We start from the raw sequence: 6,000 nt of genomic DNA, 5'->3' as shown, positions 1-6,000 counted from the left end.
AACCCTTGGGGTCTTACTGGATAGACTCAGGCCAAGATATATAGTCTAAGGAGCTCTTGTGGCTTGCTTTGATAAGGATAGTATCTAAGAAAATAAATATTCTCACCATTGTGTGCCTTGGGGATGAATATCTGGTCTTGTAGCCATAGTAAAGGCCCTCAGGACTGTGCACTGGCCAAACACTAAAACTACAGACAGATTCAGTGCTCCTTTCCAGGGCAGTCTGAAGGATTTCCTAGAGCTTGAACAAAAATACTGAGAAAGTTGTTTAGACTTCCTATAGTTGTTCAAAGATAGCCATAAAAGACTTTGATCATTAAATGAAATCGGATAATATCCCAAATTCACCCAGGGACCACAGCTATAGAATCTCAGGAGATTTTCTTCAGTGGGTATATCCTTCCCTGTTCAAGGCTTCTGCTCTTTGATACGATCAGTTAATTTGCGTATCTTAAATTCTGACTGGCATACTAGATATACAAAGTACACCAGATAGAAATAAATACATAAAATTTTAGCTCCCTTAGTTTTACCAGACAGATTTAATAAATGCACATAACTAATGGGTATATAATGACTTCCTAAACTCCTACTTGTAGATCATGCATTCTATTTCCCAGTACATCTTTTTTCCCATGAAAAATTAAATTGTAAAGTCAACAAGAAAGAAATCATACTGGGGACATTTTCTATCCATTCATTTACATTTTCACTCTTTGCAGAATGTGGATAGTATATTTTTATGGCATGTTTGGTTCCTATTCAAAACTTTTTTTTTTTTTAATTGAATAGCAAAATTATTAGGTGAGTAGAATCCTGTATGCATAATAAGAGCACAATTTAAAGGTGTCCCTAGGCTAATTTATGAAGCACTAAATCAATTGGAAAGTTTTTCCTTTTTCTTAAAGAGGAAACCTGCTTTTTCAGCTGGTTTTGTCTGTTTTCATGGTCTGCACATTGATCATAGCCTGGTACAGTTAGCCAAATGCATATGGGAAAAGAAACAACTGAGAGATGAAAGTAATGATATGTACCCTCTTTGTTGGTTTGTTTCACTTCCCTTCCTAAATGAATTCCCAGTTAACTAGTGCACAAGCCATTACTGAATAAGGTTCACAGGCACTGACCAGTGTGATAGAGAATACAATTAACACACAGAAGTTTTTGTGTTCTGTGATTGCACAAAGACCAGGCTTATAAGTTAACCTAGTAAAATGTTATGTGAAATACCTTTCTTCACAGCCCAACAAGAATTTGTAGGCACATTAAATTTCAAAAAAACTATGGGAAAAAGCGTGCATTCCACAGTAGTGTTGTTGCTTCTTACTGTCACTGTGTGAAAATGATCCTTGGTGCACACACATAGGTCTCAAAGCACATTGCAAAAGCAAGCAGGTAGCACTGCCATTTGTATGGATAGCGGGCAGAACCACACAGACAGCACAAACTCCCTGACTCATCCAGCAACAGAGACAAAAACAAAACTCAAGGTTCTTGCCTACATCAGCACATTATTGCCAACTCTCATTTTGCATTTGTTGATAGTGCCTCATAGAAACATGTTCCAAAATGATATTTTATCCACAGATAATTTTTACTGATGGTGGTTGCTGGACTTTCCCAGTCCTCTGAGAGATAGTTTGTAGTTCATACACTGCTCTACAGATTGTCCTATAAAGATCTTTTGTCCTAGTTTCAAGCACAAGAAGCTACACAGAAAAATTATTGTGTTAACAGGACCTACTTGACAGTTTTGGACTAATGTGTGCACTCACACAAGTAAAAAGCTCTTCTTGGGAAAGAGGCAGAAAAGACAGCAGAAATTTCAGCTCATTGAAGGCTATTCTGACAGTGTAGCCATTGACTGAGAAAGCAGGTCCTATGTTTTAGTTGTTTTTATCATTGATTTAAAATGTAATCTGTTCTGTTACTATGTACTCTCATCCTGGGACATTAAATTAGACATATTGTGAAAATTCCAAAGTCCAAACACATCACCAATTGTTAAATTGGTAATGGTTACATCCTAAACTGGTAAAACAGAGCGGATTTTATCCAGCAGAGTTGCACTATGGATTCACAGAGTCAGTATCTGATTCTGCGCTCGTTTTATGCCTCTCCTTGACTAAAGAGAACCTAAGGATTTGCATATATGTATTTTTGTCCTTCAGAAGGACAAATTATATTTCCTGTTCATGTAACTATCATGAGTGCTGCATCCCGTACATGACACAGTTTAAAGGGTGTAATTAGCAAAATGCAGTCCTTACTTGTCTTACAGATGCCACCATCTGACGCTGAAAGGCAGAATATTCTATTCTTGTATCAGTGTTGACAATAACCAGAATAGCTTGAACTTTACCAGATATTCTGTCCCAAGAAGCTGCCTTTCTAATATAGGATTTTTTACACCTGTCATCTATAGGAAGAATAGAAAATGACTCACAGAAATATCATTTGGACTTTTTAAAATACCTTGTAGTATTTCAGGTTCAGAAACTGAAATAAACATATATTTTTCCATTTGTAATACATAATATTATTCCTCTATCATTTTTATTTGAAAGAAAGCTGTATTTATTTAGTTGGCTTTTTCTCTGTGGTACTCTCTTCTTTACAGCTATGTAATATCCACAGCAAAGGCTGTTGAACCAGCTGCTTAGTAGCTCCTCAGTGTAGTTCCATCAATTACTCTGAAAAATCTCTTCTGCGATACCTTGACCTGAACTTACCACAATCAGAGAAGCCATAGAAAATTGTGGTATAGAAGCCCTTAACAGAGCAATATGCAATCCAATATTTCATCTGCATGTGTACATTTAGGTTATTTTAAGGTAGGTGTTGAAAATGGCAAGCAGCATATTGGACTGGGTGAACAGTCCAGGCTGCTGGAAGACTTTACTAAAAGGTTATGCCTGGATTCACCACAGGAGAAGGCAAATTGGACAAAGAGAACTTATCATAGGATTGAATGACATTAGCATGCCATTCCAGTGACACTGAGGAGGTGTGACATCTATTCCACAGGCTGGAGATGCAATGGGCAGTAAGAGAAATGTCCCCTTAATTCAACAGATATAGAATTTATTTTGCCAGTTGAAAGTAACTGTGAAGGCAAACAGGACCAACGTACATGTGCTACTTTAAGATCCACTAAACCCCCTTCTGAGGGCATAAGCACTGCACCTATCTCATGCTGGCCTCATTTGTAGAACTGAAATTCATCCCAAATACACCACAAAAATACTGCAGCATTTCTGTGCCTGCAAGAAAAAAGGACTGCTCCTAATGTTTTATTAAAGTCTCATAATTCTGAACTAGTGTGGTGCCATTTTATATGTGTTGGCAATATCCTCATGAATACCTGTGACAAGTGTCATTAACATAAAATACAAAGTGGAATTGGGCATGATTTAAAATTTAGACACGCTTGCCACATTTAAAAATGTACTTCACAGATATATTTTTAAACCATTTATTTTTCAAAAACAAGTCAATTCAATGCCTTATATTTTGAGTTTTAATTCCAATCAAGCTAATTTCTAGTCATCATGAACACATACCTGCCAGTAATGAAGGTTGTTTAATTAGGTCCAGATAAAATAGCTACAATTCTGTTTCTGATCCACCTGTCAAAGCAAATCAGTCTTTCACATGACTTAAAAAAAAAACAAATTAGACTAGCTGATGATTTTTTGAATATTCAAGTAGACATACTGAAGAGAAATCCAAACCAAACTTGTGACTGAACAAAAGCCTGGAACGTGACCCCAAAGATGAAGAGATCTTGTTCTGCCAGAAGCAGATTTCCAAGCTTGGCTTTTGAGGATTATGAAGTCAAGGACAGGGTGCTAAAAAGTGCTACTGGAAAGGATAGCAGTGACTTCCACAGCTTAGGGCAAGATAACATTTCAATGCTATGTAAAATTAAACACAAATAACAATGTTAAAGGTCCTACTTAACGCCCCAAAGCCAGGTGATTTCAGAACAGACATGTCCAGTTCATGCCACTCTAGTTCTATGGAAAAAAAACCCCAGATTTTCTGTTCCTTCTACTATTACAGAAACAAGTAGAAAATCTAAAAGGGCTGATAGGCATGAATTCTAAATAAGAATTTCTTTTTCATTGGATTTTAAGATGGGCTGGTAGGCTGTATACAAAAACATTTATTTGTAGGCAGATGGCAACAAAAATTGACTGTCACAAATGGATTTGACATATATGATGTTAATTAAAATAACTTAATACAGCTCAGAGAAATCACTAGTATTTGCTTGATACTATAGGTGCTCAACCAACAATCTCCAAAAGTGTAAGACTAGGCATAAGTGTTAGGCTAGACTAGAGAGAAAACAGTAATTAAAAGCACCTCTCAGACACAAACTGTTAACATCTAGAACACAAAAAAAGGTAACTCAAATTTTAACATAGAAATTACCTACTAGGCAAACCAGTCAACATGTGCTTGCTGTTTCTGTGCTGTGTACTCAATCCATTAAGTGAGAAGTCATCAAAAACGGCAGGGTTTCATGTGTTTTTTCTCATTTGAGCCTACCAGTTACTCTGCTCAGATGATACTTCTCAACCTTTGATTCCCCATCAAAGCATTTCTACTGATGTTACTTATTAAAGCACTAACTTTTCTCCAGTCATTTATGCAGATTGCATTCACAATTGTTGTGCCTTCTAGGTGATGAACTTTTTAATTTTGATTGATTTATAATTCATGATGACTTGTTCTTTTCTTCTGACTGTCATTTTAAGCACCATCTTCAAATTGTCTTTAATTTGTTGAGACTGGACATTTTTTTGATTTGGCTTTTCAAATCCAGTGAGAGTCAAGAGACACTATCACATGTATGCACTGATTTCTTACCTTACACAGATAATTCCTGTAAAATACTTATGGTAATAACAGGGCACAGTTGTTTGAATGCATCAGTTTCCATAATGTTTGGAGGATTAAAATCTTTTCTCTATGAATAAAATCCAGACCAAATAAATTTCCCCCATCACTCATATGAGGGGAAGTTATGAGTATCAAAGTCTCAAAATCCATTCATATTTGTTTTGTTAGAGTCTCTCCACTTCACTGAAAGGAAACTTGTTAGACGATGCAGTCTGATTTGAATCTCACAACCTCATGTTGTGAAAATAGCAATGCATGAACTTGTTATGCCTACATATTGCAAACTGTTTAACAGGTCCTCCTTGAAATGAGGATATAACTTTTTTTCACCCTGAGCGTATTTTGCTCAGTTTACAAATGGAACAAATTAGGATCATGAGTCAGAGGATGAGATTTTTTTATTATATCATTAGGTCTCAGCTTGGGAAGACCTGAGTATTGACTTGGTTGCCAAACTAAGGAACAGAATTCCACAAGTGATTCATACTCACTTGCCTTACCTAGAATACATGTTGTTCTTTCTAGTTCCTTCTAGTACTGGGTGCCCAATATTACCTCTTATTTCTGCAGTTCTGAAATCCCAGCTTGATATGGCTCTGTCTGTATCTGTGAGAAGGAGAGGCAGCTATAGGCTGCTGGCTGTTTAACAGCTGGCTGTTAAAAAGGGTTGTTTTAACCTGGGCATTCTTACACAATCCACTCCTGATGTTTTATATAACCATATGCTTTATATTAATTAGCTGCCATGTCCAAAAGACTTACAGATTCTTGTCTTTCAGTCACCTTCACCATACTTAAATGGGATTGTACTGAGCTATTTTATTTATGTGGGTTTTTCCTCCAGATCAGAAGTAGATTATATTTATTTGAAATATGGTTGCAGCATTGTTTCAGAATATATCATATATCATCTATTATTGCACTTTTAGCCTGAAATATATTGCAAAACTACTAAAGACTAAAAAAATATAAAACTCTGGATTTTTGCTTCCCATTTTCTGGAAACAAAGAGAATGACAGTCATAGATTATCATGAGCTGGAAGGAACCCACAAGGATCATCAAAGTCCAACAGGCTCTGCACAGGGCT

The 6,000-nt window shown here is 36.3% G+C and overlaps 1 long non-coding RNA gene across 1 annotated transcript in view; it reads right to left on the bottom strand.

Moving 5' to 3' along the window:
* Nucleotides 1-889: 889 nt before the first annotated feature.
* LOC147651654 (uncharacterized) overlaps nt 890-6,000 on the bottom strand; it is a 175,593-nt gene continuing 170,482 nt past the window's right edge. Inside the window, exons 9-10 of the long non-coding RNA XR_015273656.1 lie at nt 5,412-5,517; nt 890-3,629 (exon numbers count right to left, since the gene is read on the bottom strand). This is a non-coding gene — a long non-coding RNA (uncharacterized LOC147651654). The remainder of the gene's footprint in view (nt 3,630-5,411; nt 5,518-6,000) is intronic.

Source organism: Cyanistes caeruleus, chromosome 9 (genome assembly GCF_971803275.1).
Source record: "Cyanistes caeruleus chromosome 9, bCyaCae1.hap1.1, whole genome shotgun sequence".
Lineage (NCBI taxonomy): Eukaryota > Metazoa > Chordata > Aves > Passeriformes > Paridae > Cyanistes > Cyanistes caeruleus.
Note: the sequence above shows the minus strand (reverse complement) of the source record. Positions and strands in the feature narration are given on the sequence as shown.